This window comes from Somniosus microcephalus, chromosome 13 (genome assembly GCF_052327205.1).
Source record: "Somniosus microcephalus isolate GS21.2 chromosome 13, FLI_Smic_1.0, whole genome shotgun sequence".
Lineage (NCBI taxonomy): Eukaryota > Metazoa > Chordata > Chondrichthyes > Squaliformes > Somniosidae > Somniosus > Somniosus microcephalus.
In genome coordinates, this window is record NC_140999.1 from 182,350,242 (window position 1) to 182,376,293 (window position 26,052).

At 44.3% G+C, this 26,052-nt stretch overlaps 1 pseudogene across 1 annotated transcript in view; it reads right to left on the reverse strand.

Moving 5' to 3' along the window:
* The window catches only part of LOC147108845 (signal peptide peptidase-like), a 58,829-nt pseudogene that overhangs the window by 26,674 nt on the left and 6,103 nt on the right, over positions 1–26,052 (reverse strand). Inside the window, exons 4-9 of the transcript XR_015080499.1 lie at positions 22,915–23,033; positions 22,681–22,687; positions 20,949–21,006; positions 14,851–14,978; positions 11,342–11,437; positions 6,243–6,328 (exon numbers count right to left, since the gene is read on the reverse strand). The product of XR_015080499.1 is annotated as a signal peptide peptidase-like (transcript). The remainder of the gene's footprint in view (positions 1–6,242; positions 6,329–11,341; positions 11,438–14,850; positions 14,979–20,948; positions 21,007–22,680; positions 22,688–22,914; positions 23,034–26,052) is intronic.

Sequence of the window (26,052 nt, forward strand, 5' to 3'; positions counted from 1 at the left end):
AAATCCTGGAACTCCCTCCCTAACAGCATTGTGGGAGCACCTTCACCACACGGACTGCAGCAGTTCAAGAAGGCTGCTCACCATCACCTTCTCAAGGGCAATGAGGGATGGGCAATAAATGCTGGCCTTGCCAGTGACGCCCAGATCCCATCGAATAAAAAAAAACCCGATTGGCAAGACGGGGTCTCGGTTTAAGGTCTCAGACTTGCAATTGAACCTTGAAAGGAGATGATAGAGAATACTGTAGAGTCGTATAAGTTATTAAACTGTGCAGAAAAGGTATAGTTGGTCGCAATGTCAAGGTATGCTATAAAAGTAGGATAAGGGGGCACAGGCTCAAGGTGGTGAACGGCAAATCTAGGAAAATCTCAACATTCTTTTTCTCACAAAGAATGACCAACACTTAGACTGGACTTCCATGTAAGGTAGTGGAAGAAAAAATCCAACGTCAACTGGCTGTGATTGGGGGCCGAGACAAAAAACCTAAGTTGGTTTTTAAGTTAAAAAAAAAAAAAAAATTTTTTGAAGCAAGTAACAGTTCTCATGGAATTGAAGCAAACTAAAGTTATTCAAAAGTCTTACAAAGTCTACTGCCACCTGTTCCGATAGACCAGCCAAGTTGGCAGCCAAGCTGAATTTGAAATGTGGGCAATGCCACCAAATCTCTCAAAATAACCAGGATGGAAAATCAGTACGGAGATAATTGTAAATGAATCAAAGCATACAATGGACGAGATCAGTTCTCAAGATAGCTAAAAGCACTAACCACCTCTTTAAAGGAACTGAAGGTTCCCACATTTGCAGTCAAACTACCCACTATTAAACACAACTAACACAGCCGCCCGCCTCCTTTACACAGGTTCCCGCTGTCCTGTAAACCCTTTACTGAGATTTCAGTCACTCTGTTCCAAAGCAAAAATATACACAGCAAAAAAAAAAAGCAGCTTTGGTCAGCTGCCACAGTGCGGTTTGATGAACCCAAACAAGAACAGGCCTTCATGTTTTTCTTTTGCAAACAGCTGTATTTTGAATTTCAGGTGCTTGCGATAGGACTAGAATAAGGCCGCCATCAGTCTGTGGCTGCGTCTCTGGATTAATTAAACATCAAAGCTAAAAGCAGGTGCTCATTTGGCATGGCTGCTGCTCGAATCCCTGGGAACACTCAACAGTACAAATTTCTCCTTGCAGCTGGCCTACTGAGTACTAATGATCGTCAACACAGGGGAAGTTTTTTGTTGCCATGCCGTTGTTCTGGGGCAGTGGCCTTTCATATGAAGTCAGACCAGCTGTATAGGATATTAACTCTTAAAAGTTCGCCCAGAGAATGATCTTTTGCCAGAAGTAACAACTGCCGTTTAATCATTATACTGTTTTTTGTGTGGTGCTGACTCACTGGGATACGGTTTCAAAAGGCTCCGGTACCTCACACAAGTGGTCTTTATTCACACAAAAGCCATGACTGTATGTGTCAACAGGATGACTCTGGAAAACATTGGCGCTAAGCTTGATGATATCCTCACTTGGCATCTGCATGGTCACACCTCCAGTAGAGGGACTGCTGTACAGCAATTGGGAATAGGAACCCCAGCAAATGTTTCTCTTCCAACGCTAAGGGTTCCGAGGCCATTTCCATCATCCTTACCACTACAGCAGCCAAGATCAGCTCATTCTGCACAGATCAGGGAGCAAACACAGGACTTTCCTGATTTGTAAGGCTCAGGAATAGAGACTTTTACTTCTGAGCCAGTGACATCAGATTTTAATGCTCAACTGACAAGCATAACTTGTAACTACAAAAATATACACACACAATAATGCATGTAATGTGTTATTTTACATCTCCGTCACCTTCCTCCCACACCAGGTATGTGATCTGCTGCCAGGACACCCAGTGAATGACCCGGGGCAGTGGGTAACTTGCTGTGGGAAAAAAAACAACTCCATGGATCAAACGGTTGGGAAAGCCAAAGAGACAGAACTTGGTGTTGGGAGAAACAAGTAAAAACTGTCAGACTCAGTTACAGTAAACTGGGATGAGAGACTCAGTAGCACATCACAACATCATTAGTGTCATTAAAGGAACACCATTAGTGTCATTAAAGGAACACCATTAGTGTCATTAAAGGAACACCATTAGTGTCATTAAAGGGGAAGGAAAGTCTATGGCAAAGGCGAAAGAGAAGTATATTTTCTAGTCGAAAGGATTCTTATCTCTACCTGAAAGCAAAACACACAAAAATATTGTAACTGGATTGAAACATTAAACTCGCTGCCGCGTGGAGACCGGCCACTGATTCTGCTTCTTATAACTTCATGCTGGCTCGAGAGCTACTCAGGAGGAGTCTAATCTCAGATAAAGCATTACTGCAGAAAAACAGTAGCGGCTGGGTACTGTTGTACAGAGTCTGTAGCGAGCTCGGCAAGGCAACAAATTTGATGGTATTTCAGTACAAGCAGCCTATATTTTTGGAACCATTATATAGGTTGAGAAAGAGATACAGCAAGCAATGAGTAGAAAGTACTGCTCTGGTTTGTCTGGTCTTCAAAATGCTCGCTGAAGTCTGGCCATTTTAATTTTGGGAAACTAGCATTTTACAAATATAACTTGTTCTCAAAGTTTAAAGTGCCAGGTGTTCAGAAAACCCACTGGCGATCGATGAATGTTTACTACACACACTCTTGTTGCCATTTAGTTTCTTTTAACAGTCTTACTCTCAGCTTGGAAATAAATCATTCAAGAGCTAACTGGGTGGTACTTGATGCACTAAAGCAGGGGAACGCAGCTTACTTTTACCCATTAAACAGCAGCATTTCTAATCAGAACAGGAAAAAAATCAATATATTTCACTATATTTAGCAGCATTTCTCTCTCCTCCCCAATTCAATGCCCAAATATCATATTCATAAGTCCTCTCTCTCCATGGTCAACTGTTCGATAGATTTGTCAATCTGGCAAATAAAGAGAGTCGACATCTTCTCAGTGACTTCCCATACTAACACACCTTGTTCATCCCACAGGCTATTGGGAAAGCTGAAAGTAAACTCAATACTCTATGGTGGGACAATCTCACTTTAATGGATGAATATTTGAAGTTCTCCAGACAGGAATATGTGGCGTACTATCCATTAATCAATGTTGCACCTTTTCAGTTCCTTTTGCCTCCCCCACCCACCACCCCATTCCCCACCCCCCGCACCCCCCCCCCCCCCCAATTTAAATATCTCTAGCTAGGTGCTCTTGATCCAGAGATTAGGGGGAATGTTAACAGACTTTAGCCTACATCTCAAAAGGCAAGACAAAGAGTGAAACTATAGCACAAGTCTCCGTAGATCCCGAGGCCCCAGGTATGTGGGCATTTTATTTGCGAATCGGAGGCATTTCCCCGCGGGAAGCCCATGACCGCAAATTCAGGGCCATTCTATCTTCATCCAACATACACATATATGCACAGTCTAGAAGGTATCACTGAATAGGATCTAGATTTGGGATCCCTGGATGTCTCCACCCAACCCCCAAAACCCAGAGGGACAGAGGACAACCATTCCTGCCACCATGACAAAGGTCAACTAAAACTGGAATATGAACCTGAGATCTTTCTGGTTTGTATGGTCCACACCTCACTGACAGCATATTAGCCACTGGACTATCAGAGGACCATCGCTTGTTTTTAAGTTAATCATTTTAAACGTACCACAGGACTTTGTTCCAAAGGCTTAGTGTACTGCGGAATAACATAGTAACATAGAGATAGGAACAGGAGTAGGCCATTCGGCCCTTCGAGCCTGCTCCGCCATTCAATGAGATCATGGCTGATCCTCGTCTGAGATCATAGCTGATCTTACCAGTTCAGTACCCCGTCCCCGCCTTTTCTCCGTAACCCTTAATCCCCTTAGCCTTCAGAAATATATCCAATTCTCTCTTGAAAATATTTATTGAATTAGCCTTCACAGCCCTCTGTGGCAGGGAATTCCACAGGCTCACCACTCTTTGAGTGAAGAAATTCTTCCTCATCTCTGTTTTAAATGATTTGCCCGCTATTTTTAGACTGTGGCCCCTGGTTCTGTGCTCCCTGGCCATTGGAAACATTCTCTCTGAATTCAGCCTGTCCAGGCCTGCCATAATTTTATATGTTTCGATGAGATCCCCTCTCAATCTTCTAAACTCCAGTGAGTACAAGCCCAAACTATTTAATCTCGCTTCGTAGGTCATTCCCGCCATTCCAGGTATCAGCCTGGTGAATCGCCGTTGCACTCTTTCCATGGCAAGAACATCCTTCCGCAGATGGGGCGACCAAAACTGTACACAATACTCCAGATGCGGTCTCACCAGCACCTTGTACAGCTGTAGTAAGGTATCCCTATTCCTATACTCGAACCCCCTTGATATGAAGGCCAACATACCATTTGCCTTCTTAATCGCCTGTTGCACCTGCATGCTCTCCTTCAGTGACTGGTGCACAAGAACACCCAGGTCCCTCTGCACTTCCCCATCTCCCAATCTATTGCCATTTAGATAATAATCTACCCTCCTGTTTTTACCCCCAAAGTGGATAACCTCGCATTTATCCACATTATAGTGCATCTGCCACGTATCCGCCCATTCCCCCAACCTGTCCAAATCGCACTGTAGCCTCCTGACATCCTCATCAGAGCCCACCCCTCCTCCTAGTTTAGTGTCGTCAGCGAATTTGGAAATATTGCATCCAATTCCCTGATCCAGATCATTTATATATATTGTGAACAGCTGGGGTCCCAGGACAGATCCTTGCGGCACCCCGCTGGTCACTGCCTGCCACTCTGAAAATGAGCCGTTTATTCCAACTCTCTGTTTTCTATCCGCCAGCCAGTTCTCTATCCACGTTAATACTTTGCCCCCAATCCCATGAGCCTTAATTTTGCATGACAATCTTTTGTGTGGAACCTTATCGAAGGCTTTCTGGAAGTCAAGGTACACCACATCCACTGGCTCTCCCCCATCTATTTTACCAGTTACTTCCTCAAAAAATTCCAGCAGATTAGTCAAACACGATTTACCCTTTGTAAATCCATGTTGACTCTGTCCGATCCTTTCCCCATTTGTCAAGTGCTCCGCTATTTTATCCTTAATAATGGACTCTAGCATTTTGCCCACAACCGATGTAAGGCTTACTGGTCTATAATTCCCTGCTTTCTCTCTACCCCCCTTTTTAAATATTGGGGTAACATTAGCTACCCTCCAATCCACGGGTACTGTTCCCGAGTCAATGGAGTTCCGGAAGATGATCCTTAGAGCATCTGCTATCTCCAGGGCCACCTCCTTAAGTACCCTAGGATGTAGTTTATCAGGCCCCGGGGATTTGTCGGCCTTCAGTCCCCTCAACTTACCCAACACCATATCCCTAGAGATACTAATTTCTGTCAGCTCCTCCCTCTCATTAGTCCCTATGTTTGCCGATATTCCTGGGAGGTTATTTGTGTCCTCCTTTGTGAATACAGAGCCAAAGTATGAGTTTAATTGGTCTGCCATTTCCTTATTCTCCATTATATATTCTCCCGAATGCAGTACTGAAGCATACAAACCAGGAATGCCCCACAGCCACCAACCAGGGTGGCAGAGGAATAATATAATTGGCTTCAGATTCCCCAGCTGAAGGAAACCATCTGCCAATCTTGTTTTTGGTGCTACTGATGGCACCGGCGCTTGGTTTATGATACAGGGTTGTCTCGGGGGTTACTCATTACAGGATAACCCTGTAGCAAAGGCTCCATAAATTAAGTGGTTTAATTACAATTCCGTCATGTCGAATTGTAAATCTCTGTATTTACATGCACGATAATGAACGCTAGTTGTTTGCCAGCCTGAAGCAAGTAAGTGTTCAAAGGAAGCGAAGCAGGGAGCATGAAGCTCAAATATACATCAAAACTCCGCAGGTGCATTGTTTTTGAATCGCACACATACTAATCTTAACCTAAAATATCTAGGGTAAAATTCCTAGATAGCCCACCACAAATGAAACGCACTCCAGTGTATGGCTGAGCTCAAGGGAATAGAAATGAGCTTTACATTGATACAGGACACATTTGTGCCTTATATGTATACCATTAACACCAAGATGCTGTGCCAGACAGAAATCAGGATTTGCCAAGTAGTTTTGCAAAAGAGTAATTCATAATTGTACCAATTGTAGACATTTAGCATACACCTGACAATAAGAGTCCGTGTAAGCCACATTACTGATGGTCAGTTCAATCCAAATTCTTACCTGAACATTTCAGTAAGTTCTCCCTTAGCCACAGCAACAATGACTGGGAACCCAATGCAGGCAGGTACCAGGTACAGTAGAGCAGGCTGGCAATTAAAAAAAAACGTTAGAAGAAAACACAAAACTTTTAGAACTACAATTGAGGCCAATAAAAGTGGTGTCTGTGAACGGTGTAAATAATTGTGTGTTGTCATTTAGCTTGATTGTACCTCGTTAGTCTCTTGCTTGCTTTCACGAGGCTTAGCGGGGCATAGATTTTAAGTAATTGATACAATGATTAGAGGGGAGTTGAGAAAAACTTCTCACCCAGAGGGTGGTGGGGGGTCTGGAACTCACTGCCTGAAAGGATGGTAGAGGTGGGAGCCCTCATCACATTTAAAAAGTACTTGGCTATGCACTTGAAGTGTTGTAACCTACAGGGCTACGGACCAAGAGCTGGAAAGTGGGATTAGGGTGGATAACGGCCGGCACAGACACGATGGGCCCAATGGCCTCTTTCTGTGCCATAAATTCTGATGATTCTATGATTAGCGCTGTTCAAAATTAAACTGCTTCCCTCTGAATTTAACCTGTTTATTGGGTTGTTAGTTTTGCCCCCTCAGACTTAAGCTAAAAATAATAACTGAAAAACAGCCAAAAAACACAGGTTTTTAAATTGGCAATAAAAACCGACTTTAAAAGGCATAACGTCAGCGAAGAGTGGGAGTTGCAGTTAAGTGGTCTGTATCAAGGAAGTCATTTTAAGTGTTATTTACAGCCTCCTCTCAAACCGGATATAGTGACATTACAAATAAAACAGAAAACGCTGGAAGTACACAGCAGGTCAGTCAGGACCTGTAAAGGGAAAAGACCAAAGACATTTCAGGCGTGGGGATGATGGGATTCAGACCTCATAATTGACCTTTTGGAAGATTTGCAGAGGAAGCAGAGTTTCAGCACGACATTTGTAGCGACAATCTGAACAGGTTACTGAAGGGACTAAATTAACGATGGAGATATGTGGGAAAACAAATCAATTTTTCCTCGATCAGAATCGGCTCGTAGAATTAGGGGGGGGGGGGGGGAAGGGGGAGGAAGGAATGTCCAGTGAAACAGCACTAATGCATGAGGTTGCTCGGGTGGTGCGCATGCTTTCTACAGGATGGTGCATGATAGCAGAAAATCAGAATAATAATCCACAAGAGATGGGAAATGAACACATTTGAGTTCATAGAAACATAGAAGATAGGAGCAGGAGTAGGCCATTCGGCCCCTCGAGCCTGCTCCGCCATTCGATGAGATCATGGCTGATCATCCAAACTCAGTACCCCGTACCTGCCTTCTCCCCATATCCTTTGATACCTTTAGCTCTAAGAAATATATCTAACTCCTTCTTGAATATATTTAAAGACTTGGCCTCAACCGCCTTCTGTGGTAGAGAATTCCACAGGTTCACCACTCTCTGGGTGAAGAAATTCTTCCTCCTCTCTGTCCTAAATGGCTTACCCTTTATCCTTAGACTATGACCCCTGGTTCTGGGCTCTCCGACCATCGGGAACATTCTACCTGCATCGAGTTTGTCCAGACCTGTCAGAATTTTATAAGTTTCGATGAGATCCCCTCTCATTCTTCTAAACTCCAGCGAGTATAAGCCCAATCGACCCAATCTCTCCTCATACGTCATTCCTGCCATCCCAGGGATCAGTCTGGTGAATCTTCGCTGAACTCCTTCCATGGCAAGAACATCCTTCCTCAGATAAGGCGACCAAAACTGCACACAATACTCAAGGTGTGGTCTCACCAAGGCCCTGTACAACTGCAGCAGGACATCCTTGCTCCTGTACTCAAACCCTTTCGTTATGAAGGCCAACATACCATTTGCCTTCTTCACCGCTTGCTGCACCTGCATGCTTACCTTCAGCGACTGGTGCAAAAGGACACCCAGGTCTCATTGCACTTCCCCTTCTCCCAATCTATTGCCATTCAGATAATAGTCTGTCTTTCTGTTTTTGACACCAAAGTGGATAACCTCACATTTATCCACATTATATAAGGTGAAGAGGTAAACCAGAATAGCCAACACCGTCAGGAGAGGAGGGGAAGCAATATTTGCAGAAAATCAGCTCATTGGACAAACAGCACAGTGAAAATGCACAAATATCTTTCAAATTTTGTTGGTAGCCCGCTAGATAATGCGGCTTTGCAGTTTGAGGAAGAATAGCAATGCAAGTCAAAATTTATGGTCCAGGATAGCTTGAACATCTCCCAAAGAGAGTGACAAGACTAGGACTGTATCCCTAGATCAGAAAGAAAAAAAGAACTTCCATTTATATAGCTTCTTTCATGACCTCAGGACGTCCCAAAGCGCTTTACAGCCAATGAAGTACTCTTTAAAGTGTAGTTACTGTTGTAATGTGGGAAACGCAGCAGCCAATTTGCGCACAGCAAGCTCCCATAAACAGCAATGTGATAATGACCAGATAATCAGTTTTAGTGATGTTGGTTGAGGGATAAATAATGGCGAGGACACCGGTGAGAACGACTCTGCTCTTCCTCGAAATAGTGCCATGGGATCTTTTACGTCCACCTGAGGGGGCAGACGGGGCCTCGGTTTAACGTCTCATCCAAAATACGGCACCTCCGACAGTGCAGCACTCCCTCGGTACTGCACTGGAGCGTCAGCCTAGATTTCTGTGGTCAAGTCTCTGGAGTGCGTGAAGTGAAGCGTGGAAGAATGAGCAGGGGCAAACAAGTTTATGGGCCAGAAAATATACCACCCACATCTAAAATACACAGCACTGGCATGATGGGGAGTTTGTTCACGTTTCCCATCCCTGCCAACCACCCATGTAGGGATTTAACAGGTTGTCAGGAGGTGAAGCTGTTAACCACAGGAAGCAAAGGCAATGGGAAAAATGCAAAACTGGAGAGCAAGTTGTGATAAGAAAATGATTTGGCAAATTAAAAGTCTAAGAACACATTGGTCCATTAGCAAATATCATAGAAAAAATATATAAAAGCATAAAGAGTACAATCACAAAGTCAACAGCTATGCTCACACAGACTTTTCCAAACTCCTAATTACTGTCAAATTATAATCAGGACTGCTGGTCGGGTCTCATACCACAAAACCCACTGTACAGTTCAAGACCCATTATTCAGAGAGAAAGGCGAGAGAGAGCGAGCGAGCGAGAAGAGGGGGCGAGTGCGCGCGCGAGGGGGGGGGGAGGGCGAGTGCGCACGCGATGGGGGAGGGCGCGCGCGCGAGGGGGGGAGGGCGCGCGCGCGAGAGCGAGGGGAGAGGGGCGAGAGCGAGGGGCGAGGGGCGAGGGGAGAGTGCGAGGGGAGAGTGCGAGGGGAGAGTGCGAGGGGAGAGAGCGCGCGAGCGAGGGGAGAGAGCGCGCGAGCGAGGGGAGAGAGCGCGCGAGCGAGGGGAGAGAGCGCGCGAGCGAGGGGAGAGAGCGCGCGAGCGAGAGAAGGGCGTGAGCGAGAGAAAGGCGAGGGAGCGAGAGAAGGGCGAGGGAGCGAGAGAAAGGCGAGGGAGCGAGAGAAAGGCGAGGAGCGAGAGAAAGGCGAGGGAGCGAGAGAAAGGCGAGGGAGCGAGAGAAAGGCGAGAGAGAGAGAAAGGAGAGAAAGGACAGAGTGGAGAGAGAAAGGAGAGAGAGAGAGAGACAGAGAGACAGTGGAGAGAGGCGAGAGAAAGGAGAAAGAAACAGAAAGAGAAAGAGGGAGAGAGAGAAAGGGAGAGAGAGAGAGAGAAAGGGAGAGAGAGAGAGAGAAAGGGAGAGAGAGAGAGAGAGAGAGAGAGAGAGAGAGGGAGAGATAAAGAGAAAGGGGGAGAAAAAGAGATAGAGAAAGGTAGAGAGAAACAGAGAGAAAAAGATGGAGAAAGAGAGAGAAAGGAAGGATTTGCCTTTATATAGCTCCTTTCACGACTTCAGGACGTCCCAAAGCGCTTTACAGCCAATGAAATACTTTTGAAGTTTAGTCACTGTCAGAATGTAGGAAAAGCGGCAGCCAATTTGCACACAGCAAGCTCCCACAAACAGCAATGTAATAATGACCAGATAATCTGTTTTAGTGATGTTGGTTGAGGGATAAATATTGGCCAGGACACCAGGAATAACTTCCCTGCTCTTCTTCAAAATCGTGCCATGGGATCTTTTACGTCCACCTGAGAGGGCAGACCGGGTCCTCGGTTTAACGTCTCATCCGAAAGACGGCGCCTCCAACAGTGCAGCACTCCCTCAGCACTGCACTGGAGCGTCAGCCTAGATTTGTGTGCTCAAGTCTCTGGAGTGGGACTTGAACCCAGAACCATTTGACAGAGCGAGAGTGGGACCCACTGAGCCACAGCTGACACTGAAAGCATGTCGCATACACAATTCTGCAGCATATGGTCAATCCACAATAACTTGGAATCAAGTTTAGCCTTTTGTCAAAATTGGCAATTGAGTGAACACCTAAAAAGGAATGTTGCTCAAAGATGAGATTGGATATGAAAGGAATTATAAAAATCAGGCCAGAGTGACTAGCCACATTACTCTACAAGCAGGTTGGATGTTTTATTATGGTGTAAAGTTTAACAGGGTAGATAAACTACTTCAGCAATTTACAATAGCACGTGCTTGGACAAAGAAGGTTCCCAGCAAAGACTACAGCGCCCCCTACTAGAATTTGAGAGCTCGAGAGAGAGAGAGAGAGAGAGAGAGAGAGAGATGGGAAATGTAAATTCCTTTTTCAGTCACATATGCTAAAACCAGAATCACACAACTGGAAAAAATATATATTTAAAAAGTGAATTGCAAAACATGAATCCAATAGGGGAGTTCAGGTTATTGGAGTTTCTCACTATCTTTACACTCCACATCTGAGAAGGTTAGCCCAGGAAGATTGACAACTGGGGACAGTATAGCAGGTTTGAGGGGGGAAATTAATCAGTCGCAGCATGTTGCGATGGGCTGTGTTTGCAAGATAGGATATGGGAGGACAGTAAAATCAAAGCAAATCTAATGAATCAGCATCAATCCAGGATTGGTTGCGAAAACCCACAAGCAGCCCAGTTTATGCAACTAGGATCAACGTACAATCGAGATTTAAGACTACAAAGCATAACTCACCTGAGCGTGCTTGAAAGTGTGCATTACATAAATGGTAAGTCCAAGACCAAAGATGTAAGCGAAGAAGCTGGTGTAGAAGTACGTTCGGCTATTCTTCTTCAAACTGGGCCGGAAGGGACGAGAAAAAAATTGGACTGGTTGGCATGTACATTACTAGCAGGGTCACTCAATAGCCATTGGGAAAACGTGGCTCTTTTCCCCGGCTTTCTATTTCTAGATGTTATGGCCAATTGTATCTCCCCCCCCCCGCCCCCGCCCCCGCCCCCGCCCCCAGTCTCTTTCAGCTTCATCCTTAGCCACTTCACCACCATTCATTGAATACATGAGTTACCTATTTTTCCTTCCTATGTGCTGCACTTTAAACTTGTTTACATGAAATTTCACCTGCCATTGTTTCTCCCACTTACACACTTGGTTCAAATCATTCTGCCTCTTCCATTTCTACTGCGCCTCCAGTTTGGTATGACCTGCAAATCTGATCACCTTGCACTGAGCTTCTGAATCAGTCCATTTATGTAAATTAGAAACAATAGCAATCTGAACATTGGGCCCCGAGGCACCCATTCAGTACTTCCCATCACCCCTCACCCCCACTGACATATCTACTCTAATGAGTTCTCAGTATTTCTTAACCTTCAGCCAGTTTATCCTTCCCCAAGGTTTACCTTGAATCCCCACAGCTAGCCTTTAATGTGGAACTTTGTCAAAATCCTTTTTGGAAGTCAAGGCACACCATGTAGGGCTTTCCACAGTCCATTGGAATGTCGCTTTCTCAACAATGCTGGAGGTTGGTCAGGTAGAATCTTTCCTTTCTGCATCCATGTTGACTGCTGTTTACTAGGGTTTATTCAGATAACCCTCAAGTTTGCAACTGATAATAGCTTCCATTGACTGGAAGCAAGACTAATGAGTCTGTAGTTGCCGTGCCTATTTTTGTTACCCTTTATGAACATGGGCAGCATCCAATCTACTGGTATCGCAACTGAGATCAACCAATTCAGCACAGACTAAGAATAATTAACCTGGTGACTTTCAGAACCTCGCTTCACATCCCCAGTGAGCATTTTTCAGAGCTTGACAAAAAAAAGTTTGCGGAAAGAACACTTCTACACAAAGCAAAATTTGATTGGAATAAAAATTTACGCCATTAAATAACAATTAGTTATCGTTCCCTGCTGCCGCGATGACTCAGTCTGTTAGCAGTCTGTAAATAACCCTCCAACTCCTTGACAATGTTTTTAGTGCAACAATTACATCTGATTGGAAACTGCATCTCTTAAACACCAGCTTGTTTTTAAATCATTAGCATCTGTACAAATTTGTAGATCGTCAGTGAATAATTAGAGGCAACATCTCTCCAGATACAATCAAGACAATGAGTGAATGAATGAAGAGCAAGAGTAAACTCTTTGTAGATACAGACAGCCAATTACTGGATTTAATCAATCCAAATCCTTCAGCTCATTCACTGCCAAAGCGATTTTTTTTTGGCAGCAGGATGTCAAACACATGTGGAAATCCATTGCGCTATAAGTGTCACACTGTGGAGAAATCCATACCTGTAGCTTGTTTGCCCGATATGGAACATACTCTCTCCCAATAATCTTTACACCCTCTCATCTGCTTCTACACAGATTTTGAAGCTGGAGTACACGTTCCAGATGAAATCCAAGACTTGATCATATACTTTCTCTAGCTTTGAGGGACACACAAGGCACTAGGTCAAGTGTCTTTGGGAAACTGATTAAAGCAATGGAAGTGGATTTCCACAAACTTTATTAAACTCTGGGCTTGCCCAACACAATCTGACAAGAGCAAACTCTAACTTGTTCTCATTTCTCTGCAGGCCTCCGGACCACTCAATATCTGTGCCACAACATCCCAGAGAACCACTTTAAGAGTCACCGATATCAGTAAGATTCTTGGGTCATTTTCAAGCTCACCAGGATGCTCCCTTCTTGTGGGAAGAAATCACAATGGGAAGAAACTGCACCCTAGAATACGGAGCGTAAGCATGCCTCAAGCAGAATTCTATTCAATCGGATTTGGTCCAGAATGCCCATTCCCCTACCACTAGCTAGGCTATGCAATGCAGAATCCACTTCCTCCCATCTGAATAGCTCATTAAGAACTTCTATCTCTGCAGCACACTCCAACCTTCACACAGACTGTTCTTTAGGATGGGGGATTGGAAAAATTAGAGAATGTACAGCACACACAGGCCATTCCGCTCGACTGGTCAATGCTCCTTACAAACCTCCTCCCACCCCTCTTCCTCTAACTCAGCCAGCACAACCTTCTATTCCTTTCTCCCTCATGTACTTATCCAGCTTCCCCTTAAATGCATCCATGATATTGGCCTCAACTACTCCTCGTGGTAGCGAGTTCCACTACTCTCTGGGTAAAGAGGTTTCTCTTGAATTCCCTATTGGATTTATTAGTGACTACCTTATATTTATAACCTGTAGTTTTGGACTCCCCCACAAGTGGGAACAACTTCTCTACGTCTACCCTATCAAGCCCCATCATAATCAAAGACCTCTATCAGCCTTCGCTTTTCTAGAGAGGGAAAAAAAAAAAGTCTCAGCCAATGTTGCCCCTAATTTTTTTTTTTTGGACAGCTCATTCACAGTTTCACACATGCCGCAATAACATTGAAAAAGCTGGTCCTGAGCGGCGTGGAACTGTCATCTGCGCATCTTAGAGGGAATGTTGGTCCCAGCCTGTTCAATCTTTCATGATGGTTTAACACCTCAGTTCTGGTATCAAGTTATTGGCTGCAACTACTTTACAAGTTTATAAAAAGGTCCAAGGCCACCTGGACACTTCTTGTACATAGCTGTGCAGCAGAGTGGAGCTATATTACACCCAACGTCAACATCAAGCAATGCAAGACTGAACGTGGTCTCACACGGGACAGGGTCACTGTGCAAGGCTTGGAAGCTAAGCAGAGCCAGGCCTGGTTAGTACCTGGAGGGGTGACCATCAGGGAAGACCAGGTGCAGAAGGTCACGGAAGGAGCCCCGAGGAGGGGCGGTTGGTGAGAAGGTCACGGAAGGAGCCCCGGGAGGGGCGGCTGGTGAGCAGGCCCGGGCGTTGGGCTGAAGATTGTCGGACAGGAGGAATGGTGGAAATGGAATGGCGGCGCGCACAGACGCAGCGGCTTTGCTTCTGCCAGGACGGTGCTATTTACGTTTAATGTTATTTGTACTGGACTCATGGGAGCTTGCAAGATCACATTTCGTTGTACAATGACAATAAAGTTGAATTATTATTATTAATACTCTCTCAAGTCAGATTGGCAATTGGCTCCCAAATTATAATGCCACTTTGCAACAACATGAAAGTGGCAGTATAACTGTACCCAGAAAATCATACGAGACATGGACGCCACTGCAGAAATACAAGATCATTCAGGCTCAGGCATTAAAATAGAGGGAGGCACGACACTGGAAGCCAACCCATTTGGCCAGGAAGACTAGCGAATGGGTTCAGTCAGGAGCATCAACTTTTAAAGACAGTGGATTCCTTCACTGAAAGTTCATTCGATTACCTGGAATGACGATATCCCCCAGGCCGAGCATTGCAAAGTTATTGGCTGCAAGTCCTTTCTCGAGAAGATCTTGAGGGAAAACCACTACAAAAGAAGATAAAATTAGAGAATAAAACAAAATTCCCATCCAGCCTTTAGTTCAACCATGCAGAACAGGAAAGAGATGGTGGTTGTGGTGGGGGGCTGGGGAGATACAATTGGCCATAACATCTAGAAATAGAAAGCTGGGGAAAAGAGTCACGTTTTCCCAATGGCTATTGAGTGACCCTGCTAGTAATGTACATGCGGAGGTCAGGCGGATGTAGGATTGTGCGTATAGATGATGCTCTCCTGTGCCCCACCTCCCCATTACAAACAAATAGCCTGTCAACCGCTGAGGTTCAACCATGAAGAAGTGGTGCCACTTCAGGCGAGTTAGCGGAGGGCTACTGGCGCCTGTGGATACTACCCAGACCACAAGTCAGCGTCTTTAGTTGGGCCAGTGAGAAATATGGTGGCAGCAGGGTGGCGGGGGCGGGCAGGGAAGGGAGAGAAACTCAATTATAAAGGAACAATCTTTCACAACATGTTCTGTACATTCCAGCACCAGCCTATATAAACACAGAGCAGCTGGGGTGTCCTGCAGCCTACAACAGGAATGTTTGCTTTTGTACATCTCATTCCAGTTCGTGCTATGCACAGTGATGCTCTCCTGCAGCTGGATTGGTGAGCAGCGGGCAACCAGCTCAGCCAAACTGATCCAAAACAAAATCTGTTTATAAACTCTTGTCTCCTTTTAGGAGGAAGCAGGAGTCAGAGGTTTGTAAAAGGCACTGTAAAGCCCTAAAGCTGAGGATCCAGTTTGTCACAATTATGTAACTGATATTTTAAAAACTTGGAATATGCCCAAGTGCAAAATACTAAATTGAAATAAAAGGGTTTTATAATCATTATACATTCCTGCATACAACCCCACTGAGCAACAGTGGGGGATTAAGAATGCAATAAAATTGCCTCCTGACCCAGGTATGAATTGCATGTGTTTAAGGGCTTATTATAAAAGTACATACAGAAACCAGTCCCCCATCCTGTCAATTCCAATTCACTTTATATAGTCAATCGTTCAGTTATCTCTTCTGTTTATTCTCTCTCTCGGAAAGATTGTTAATTAAATACAAAGCTATCCCACCTCACAAAAGATTTTCTTCATTCAGTGTTGGACTCTCCAGGTAGATGATCATGTCTGTGCTCAGTCCTGTAACAATCTGCCCTCAGTTTCAAAACAATGCAGAATGCACCAATTAGGCCAGTGCAGCCTTCTCAAAGCAAGCTTAAATTGCCAGAGATGAATACTTATAATGGCTAACCTCGTTGTATTTGTGGTACAAACTGAAAAACTACACACTTCAAACATTCACAAAATAGGGGAATGAAATGTTTATGTACAATCAAGGAACAGCAGCCCAATTCAATCACAAACACTGGGAATTTTCTTCACTTTTGGAGTTAAAGGCATGGAAGCTGCTTTAATTCTTCTTCTGCCACAAGCCATCGCTCACCTCTTGACATGACTACTACTTTCACAAGCGAGGCATGGAGCAAGTCCACAGGCAAAAAGAGGATTCACTGCCCAATCTGAGTTGCAATAGCAAGAGCATTCTTTCTGTACCACAAGCGGTGCTCTTACCAGCTGATTAACTACAGCAATCAGAGAGGGAGCAGCAGCTTCATTTGTAACGTTCCACAGGATGACAACAAGGTGACCTCAATTTCTCCCATTTACTCACAATAGCTGCATTTCTTTTAGTCCCAGTAAAATTCCACTAACAGGTTTGGGCAAATACGATTAGTTTAGAAAAAAACACAGCATGACTGGACAGGCAGGTTTTAAATCTAGGAAGAGATGCATCTGGAAAGTATGGAATTGAACCAAATTCCAGTATGGCTCAGGACACAGCTCCATCTCGGGGCCACACGTTGTACAGCTTAAATAATTTGGCTCTGGAAATCTAAGCCAATGCCACAGTGAAACCATAATAAAATGAAGTGTAAATTACAACAGTCGTGCGTGTTAGAATTCATTGCCACTTGGTGAATGAGGAGCAAAAGAAACAGACCAGAGGTTATGCAGCAATTCGATTAGTATAAAAATAATTGGTCACTTTCCTGCCAGTGGTTGTTGTACAGCAATTACCCATTTCATTATGTCCTTACCATTGGGCAACCCCAGCACGAATGTTTACTCAGAAGCAGTGGTCAAGTTAACATACACTGTACACATCTCTCAGAATGGCTGTACTCTGCGAGAGTCTGCATATTCTTGAAAGTCCACACTTGCCTGTTCCATTAATGGAACAAAATGCAAGTGCTTTTTAGGTGGAGTTCGGGACGTAAAAGAAGTGGAGGGAACAACAGAGATTTCATCCTTTGCACCAGCATAGGAAAGAAACATTCTAGATGCCAGGCACCATCCTTTTTAATTAGATTGTACAGACAATTGTATCAAGGAGTTTAATTGATTACTTTTTACTCCCCACGCCCCATTGTTCCTACTTTCTTTTCCTCAAATATTTCGCTTCCTTCTCCCCCTCTGAAAGTTTTCATTACAATTCTAGCACTTCAAATGCCACCTGGCTACAATTAACTGGAATCAGTGTGGCTCAGTCACCCAATGGAGAAGCTCCAGAGTGCTCAGGAGAACTACCGTCCCTCTAGAGCAATTTGTACCACACCCCCGCCCTTGCCCAGAGCAGTTCTTGCTGCCAGGCTTATGCAGCTAGAATATGCACAGCTACCTGGCTCGCTCCCTCCACCCCCACCTCTGCCTAAATTGCCCTCCTAATAAAAGAAGTGTTGAACCAACAGTTAAAACTCTGCCCCAACAACTAAAGATTGGGAATCCCCTCTATGTATAAAGTTGAAATAGTTCTAGTTAAACATAACTACCAATTTCACTATAAATGTGATTACAGAGACTCACTTCAGTACATCACCCAGGGGCAATGTTCCCGGTAAGCTGCGCTTTGTTCTGCACAGCCTGTTTCTTTTAATGCGCGGTCCCTTTAAATTTCTGTGCATGCGCAGTATTTACAAAGTAAAAGCTGGTGAGCAGCCTGCGCGCAACCTTTGAGATTACTGCGCGGCCGTGCAGCTTAGCAGGAACATTGCCCAGGGGCCATTCTTCATGTGTCAGCATAGACTGCGAGTCCTAACAGACTGTTGCACTACAGAAGCATCACAGCCAAACTGGATCTTGTCCTCCCCAGGCACCACACGTGCATTTTCCAGTCAGAGCTATTAGCTAGCGATCAGGGGGAGGGGCTCTGCCTGATGTTCCTTCTGACTTGGCCCCCCTAACCCCCACCCGCTGGGGACAATGAGCCCATAAACATGAACAGCTAATTCAACACAGACTGGAGATTGAACCTGGCCTTGCTGGGCTTTAAGCCTCTACCAGAGCACATAATGCTGCCTCACTTTTCAATCCTCGTTTCCCTCTTTCTGGAGCATGGGGGACAGGATTCATCTAGCACTGTGATATCAGACATCTCGTTGACAATGCAGAACTATCTCGGCACTCGAAAACCACCACAGTAGCCAGCCAGCAGGCTCATTTTGCGGAGCACAAGAGCATTTGTATTCTGCAGGATTATTCATTGGGTGTGTGCCAAATACCCAATTTGTGCTTTGCCCTTGTTGCTACATAGAGTGTTTTGATTTCATTTTGGGTTCAATAAAGACTCATTTCTGAAAGAGAATGTTGTTTAATCTAAAGTCTTGTTCAAGACTTTCTACAGCTTTTTACAGAACACACTATGCTGTGATGCATCTAGAATGAAACTGAAAGTAAAACTCCTCTGGACTGCTTGTCTCTCACATGACCTCTGCTGCTAAGGCACAAGCAATCAAAAACACAGACAAATATGCTGTAAGGCATAAGTAATCAAACACAGACAAATATCATCACTATTTGCTGATATCATTACATCTCCCTTTCTTAAAACAAAAGTATTTTACTTTTAACTAACAACATTTAATGAACTTACATCATCATTATCATGATCAAGGTTTTTTTACCCTTGCTTTGTGTGTTCACATGAAATATGTCAATACACTAGAACTTGAAGAAAGAATAAGATAACATTACTTCCTTCTTTAACAATAGTCCTTAAATTTGCTCAATGAGTCTCTCAGGAGGCTTCACGTGTCTTGAGGATTTTCTGATTGATTGTCCTTGAATCTGAGTTGTTGCCTCAGATGATTTGTTCTCAGCTGTGTGATCAGGTTGTTCACCAGTATCAGTCTCTTGACCTGCTGTGGCTGGTCCCATGAGAAGATCTCGACGATTTCTTCTCAGAACAGCACCCTCATCTGTCTGAATGGTGTATGATCTTGGTTGAACTTCACTCAGGACAGTTCCCTTCTGAGTCCATGTGTTTGTTTTGTCTTTCAACCTTACTTGGTCACCAGTGTGGAGTTCAGGTAGGTTTTGTGTTCCTCTGTCATAGTAGTACTTTTGCTTTTCTTTCTGTTGCTCTTTGAACTTCCTCACTTTCTCCCCCTCTTTTGTTTTCAGGAGGTTCTCCGGGATGGGTAGGTTTGACCTTAGCCGACGTCCCATCAGGAGTTGGGCTGGTGACATACCACACTCGAACGGCGTTGTGCGGTATACAAGCATGCTTTGGTAGAAGTCAGTTCCACTGTCTTTTGCCTTGTACATCAGTCTTTTCACTGTCTGGACCGATTTTTCCACTAGTCCATTGGACTGTGGATAGTGAGGACTTGATGTTGTGTGGACAAAGTCCCACTCTTTGGCAAAGTGTCGGAAATTTGCATTGTTAAACTGGGGTCCGTTGTCTGTGAAGACCTCGCTTGCCACACCATGTCTGGAGAATATGGCTTTCATACTTCTTATCACAGCTTCTGCAGTGGTGGTGTACAGTCTACAAACCTCTGGATACAGGGAGTAATAGTCTGTGACAAGATAGTCCTTCCCTTGACATACGAATAGGTCAGCGCCTACCTTCTGGTAAGGTCTGTCTGGTGCTGGGTGTGGCTTTAGTGGTTCTACCGGATTGCTTGCTCGATATTTCAGGCATATTGTGCAGTTTGACACCTCATTTGTCACATCTTAGTTGATTCGTGGCCAGTACATCACCTCTCGTGCTCTTTTCTTACACTTTGATTCCCAGATGTCCTCCATGGGTCTTTTTTAGCATCTCTCTTCTCAGACTCTTTGGGATAACTATTTTACTTCCTTTGTAGATGATGTCTTCGACCACTGATAGTTCCGCCCTGCAGTTCCAGTACTCTGCTATATCAGGTGAGCAGTCTTGCTTCATGTTGGGCCATCCATCCAAGATGCTTTTTCTCAGTCGTCTCATTGTTTCATCTTTGTTTGTCTCAGTCTTTATGAGCTCCATTTTTGCATCTGCTATGGGCAGTGCGCTTGTGATCATGTCCACGTAGGCGTGCACTTTTTCATCCATTGTGGTGTTTGCGGGCTCACTTGGGTCAACAGCTCTGGACAACGTGGCTGCTGTATACATCAGCTTACCCGGTGTGAACGCAACATTCAGTTCATCATAGACTGTCTCTCTTTCACTTTCCACAACGAGGACTCTCTTTACCAGGTTCAGTCTCTCACAGGCTTTTAAACCTAGTATGGCTTGCACATCCTTTGGCACCACGATTAATGCTAGCGTGTGCTCTCTGTCCTTGTGTGTTACTTTGACAATGCATTTTCCTTTCACTGGCAATCAAAAACACAGACAAATATGCTGTAAGGCATAAGTAATCAAACACAGACAAATATCATCACTATTTGCTGATATCATTACGTAGAGAAGGAATAAAAATTAAGAGATCTATCTCTCTGCTCTCCTAACTACATGCAATTACCAGTTAAACCCAGTAGACAGGAGCTTAAACTGGTTTGTCATACATTTCAACAAATCCTTACACCAGACTTAAAAAAAACAATGGAACCAGAAAACTAAGCCTGCTGCTGCAGTTGTCCATTTTGTACATTATTGTAGCCACCACTGGTTAAGGATCGTTACCAGAGGTACTTACATTTAATTGGTGCTTCAAACTACCTGGCAACAGTTGCCATGACATTCGTGCCAAACACCTTCAAGGGAAGAGAATAAATGCTGCATTAATATAGGCATCTAATTTAACAGAATTTAAACAAAGAGAACCCCATGGATCAGGTTATTGCAGCTTGCTGTTAACTCTCAACAGCCAACCCACGTCGTAAGGAGAGGGAGATATGGGAACATTGTGGATTAGAAATATTCAGTTTCCACTTTTATTGAAAGTAATAATGAATATTTGGAACTTAACACAAATGCACCTTACTAGAAAACTACTGTTGTAGACTAATTGAGAGCAATTCATTAGCATGATTAGTCACTAACTATTATTGTAGTGCCCTGCGACTACCAGGATGGTAGACGGCAAACTAGATGGACCGTGGTCTTTTATCATCTAGTAATATCTATCCAAAAGATACTTATAGTAAAATCATTTAAATATTGTCTCAGTACAGGCCTCTAGGATGTTTGGTATTTTACATTTCAAAGACAGAATGGATAAATCTTTCCTTCCAAAAAACTGCACATATTTCTACATAGAATTGTGCTGAAGTAACTGGCGGTTTAAATAAAAACAGCAGCACAACTTTAAAGTGTCATGTTGTAAAACACACATTTTTAAAGCCAATTAGCACCCAAGTTAAATGCAAGTTGTTATATAGAATTTACAGCACAGAAACAGGCCATTTGGCCCAACTGGTCTGTGCCAGTATTTATGCTCCACACGAGCCTAAACATCAGTTGTGAGGTTCCACCAAAGTGTAACTTAGCTCGATTCAGTGGTCTTTCCTTTCACTTCCCATCGTGCAACCAAGTGGCAGTTAGTTGTTTCCCAACACAAAGAGCCTCTTCCTCCCTGCAAGCCACGCTCACACACCAACTGGCAGGAAACAGGCCGCTTGTTCTTTTGATCAAGGAAGATGCAGGAAAACCTAACTGGGTAAGAAAGAGAAACCCACTTACCCAGAATACATTAATGACTTGGATATGAATGTAAAGGGTATGATCAGTAAGTTCGCGGATGATACAAAAATTGGTAGGGTGGTAAATAGCGAGGAGGGTAGCCTCAGTCTGCAGGACGATATAGATGGGTTGGTCAGATGGGCGGAACAGTGGCAAATGGAATTTAACCCGGAAAAGTGCGAGGTGATGCACTTTGGGGGGACTAACAAGGCAAAGGAATACACAATGAATGGAAAGACCCTAGGCAAGACGGAGGGTCAGAGGGATCTGGGTGTGCAAGTACACAGATCCCTGAAGGCGGCGGAACAGGTGGATAAGGTGGTAAAAAAGGCATATGGGATACTTGCCTTCATTAGCCGAGGCATTGAATATAAGAGCAAGGAGGGTATGATGGAGCTGTATAAAACACTGGTTAGGCCACAGCTGGAATATTGTGTGCAGTTCTGGTCGCCACACTACAGGAAGGATGTGATCGCGTTAGAGAGGGTGCAGAGGAGGTTCACCAGGATGTTACCAGGGCTGGAGCGCTTCAGCTATGAAGAGAGACTGGGCAGGTTGGGTTTGTTTTCCTTGGAGCTGAGGAGGCTGAGGGGGGACATGATTGAGGTGTACAAAATTATGAGGGGCATAGATAGGATGGATGCTGAGGAGTTTTTTCCCTTAGTAGAGGGGTCAATAACTAGGGGGCATAGATTCAAGGTAAAGGGCGGGAGGTTTAGAGGGGATTTGAGAAAGAACTTTTTCACCCAGAGGGTGGTTGGAGTCTGGAACTCACTGCCTGAAAGGGTTGTGGAGGCAGAAACCCTCACAACATTTAAGAAGCATTTGGATGTGCACTTGAAATGCCACAGCATACAAGGCTACGGGCCAAATGCTGGAATATGGGATTAGATTAGACAGGGCTTGATGGCCGGCGCGGACACGATGGGCCGAAGGGCCTCTATCCGTGCTGTATTACTCTATGACTCTATGACTCTAATACATCGTAGACAAAAAGCCCACTGAGGAGAATGCAGCCTGTACTGACATTGTTGAGGTGCAGGAGCTCAACACCATTGAGAGCAAATGCTAATCCAAACAGATTGTTAGCAATCCAATGCTGCAACAGAACGGGAATGCAGTATTACAAAAAAGACAAGTCATCACAGCCCAGAACATGCACTAATCATCGGTTTCTCCATTACTGCGATTTATTCAAACCCTCCTCTAACTGGAGTATTGAGGTAAGAGTTATGCACCATTAACGCCCCATCGTATTAACCTGGACACTGCCAGTCAGGAGAATTAAGTAACCAGTCCGGTTATACTCGATGAGCACATTCAGATGCCTCAACTACAGATGAAACTTGAACAATTACAGCAGCAGATTTGCTGCAACTTGTGGCATAAATGCGCTGTACATTTGCCCGAACACATCAAATGTCAGTTTTGGAGGAAGCTGGAAAGCCCAGTACTTCTGGCAAGTTCAAGTTAGCCGTGACATTATCCAACAGCACATCTACTAGCCTAAGGGGGCCAGTACAAATTAGGTACAAGTTCCAAGTCAATCACTATGCTGTGATGTCTTGTCCACTGAGTTCTGGGCAGTGTTTTGGCTCAAGATGTTAGACAGCAGCCAATACATTACCGCCATCAGTGGAGGCTGTGCAACTACAGCAGAATGAGCTTCAGCTCCACACTATCGTTTTCAAGCCAAAATTATGCTGCCAAGCAAATTTAGCACAAAACCAACTGTACAACTGGAGTTCTCATTTAGCAATTAATTACTTTTTTTTTTGCACTTTTTTTAAACCCACCCTTCTTTCCTAAAGGTGTTAACTCCAGGGCTGTTACCTTCAGGCATGTTACCCAACTGTCCATTCTTGCATGAATCGTGAAGTTACCATCTCCCTCCCCCACATCCCAAAACGTACCAGCGAAACTTCACTTCCCCTTCTGTGGATGTCAGTTAAAACCTTGTATTCAAACAGTGGTTGGGTATTCAATGTTGTATTTTCTGATCAGTTCAATTTAACAAAAATACTGAAAACCAATATTAAATTCACATTGTAAGTAATCACCTACTACAGAGCAATTCAAAACGGGCTGCTCATTTATGGAGGTCTGCCAATGATTTTTTGTTACGTGCTTAAGTTCAATTACAACCTTAAAGTACACAGAATCCAATTTCTAATACATACATGTAAAGGCTGGAAAATTAAGGACCTATAGTTAAGCAATAATGCACCTTTAAAATGTTCACATCCTGGTTACAATGCTTTTATCTGATTTGGCACAATACCAATTTTCTGCATACATGTTATTCCCACAGGCAGTTCCAGTAATAAAAGCAGCAATTAGCAATAATGGCTTGGAGACTGGCATTAGATATTGCCAAATGACACAAAAATTCAAATTGACACATGTTAACAGCCTACTTTTAAAGTGGTAACATGCCAGCACTCCACTCCCACCCCCACCACATAGGGCCTATAGAATCAACTTCTCCCATCGCCGCTCTTCCTTTCGAGAAGGTGCAGACTCGTATAGTGATACAGTTCCACGGGCAGACCTCTAATACCTTGCCGAGGAAGGATATATTGGTCTTGGAGGGAGTGCAGCGTAGGTTTACTAGAATGATACCCGGACTCCAAGGGTTAAATTATGAGGAGAGATTACACAAATTAAGGTTGTATTCCCTGGAATTTTGGTAGTTAAGGGGTGATCTGATCAAAGTTTCCAAGATATTAAGAGGAACAGATAGGGTAGAGAGAGAGAAACTACTTCTGCTGGTCGGGGAGTCTAGGACCAGGGGACATAGCTGAAAAGTTAGAGGCGGGCCTTTCAGGAGTGAAATTAGGAAACACTTCTACACTCAAAGGGTGGTAGAAGTTTGGAACCCTCTTCCACAAACGGCAATTGATGAGATGTCAATTGTTAATTTTAAATCTGAGATTGATAGATTTTTGTATTACAATGGTATTAAGGGATATGGGCCAAGGGCGGGTATATGGAGTTAGGTCACAGATCAGCCATGATTTCATTGAATGGCAGAACAGACTCAAGGGGCTAAATGGCCTCCTCCTGTTCCTATGTTCCAAGCAACCAATTTTTCAAGCTGCAGTCCTGACACTGAGGGGGTAATTTTGCCGGCACTCAGGGGGCGGGTTTGGAGGCGGGACATCCGTTAAAATTGCAAAGATTGACAGCGCGTTCCGAACCCGCTGTCAAACCGCCTCCAAACAATCTTCCCGGGTGTCAGGTCCCCGATTTGCGCATGGACCCGACACGTAAAGGCGGGAAGAGGATTAAAGGCACTTGTTAACAGGTAGTTAACAGGCAGTTAAGAGGCTTTTTCCAATTTTGACAGGTCTACTATGGGCTTCCCGACGTCCGGACACCACGCCAGGGTAAGTGTGGCGTGCTGTGGGTCTACTGTAATGTTTCTTCATTGATGACAGCTGCAGAAGTGGTGTGAAGGATCCAATGGTACACTGGTGAGTTTCAGAGGTAAGAAAATGTTGGGAAAATCATTTTTAATGTATTTAGACTTTTCTGTAGGTAACAAGTTTTGAAGTGTTTGTGTAGTCCCACTTCATTGAGAGAACCTCTCTCACCAGCGACAGATCGCTTCTGTAACCTCACCTGCAGCTGCCATCTGTTCTAGCCTAAGGAGGGAGTCACTGGAGAGCCTGGGTGCAAGGGCTCACCTTTTACAGTGATTGTCAGTGTTTGCAGCACTTCAATGCTGTCAAACACTGAAAAATCACCGGTCAAAAAAAATTGAGCGTGGCCCCTTTAAGAAAACCGGCAGATGACACGTCATCAACTGACGTCTTCTGACACCGGCTTTCTCCTAATTGGCCGGCAAGCCTGCAGGGTAAAATCCAGCCCTGAGTGTCTGCAGTCTATTTGACTGGGAGAGGGATGGGGAGACAAGAGGAAGAGAAAATGCACTGCCCAGGGGGTCACTGAATAGTGATCATGATAGTTATAGGTGATTAAGGCCATTCAGCCAATTTTCAGAAAGACTTAGAAAGATCCTCAAGTTCCCACCCCATTTCAGCATGCATCACATTGTTTCTTACAAGATTCTATGGTTTTCACCTCCACACTGTTGATCAAAATGTACGGAAGAG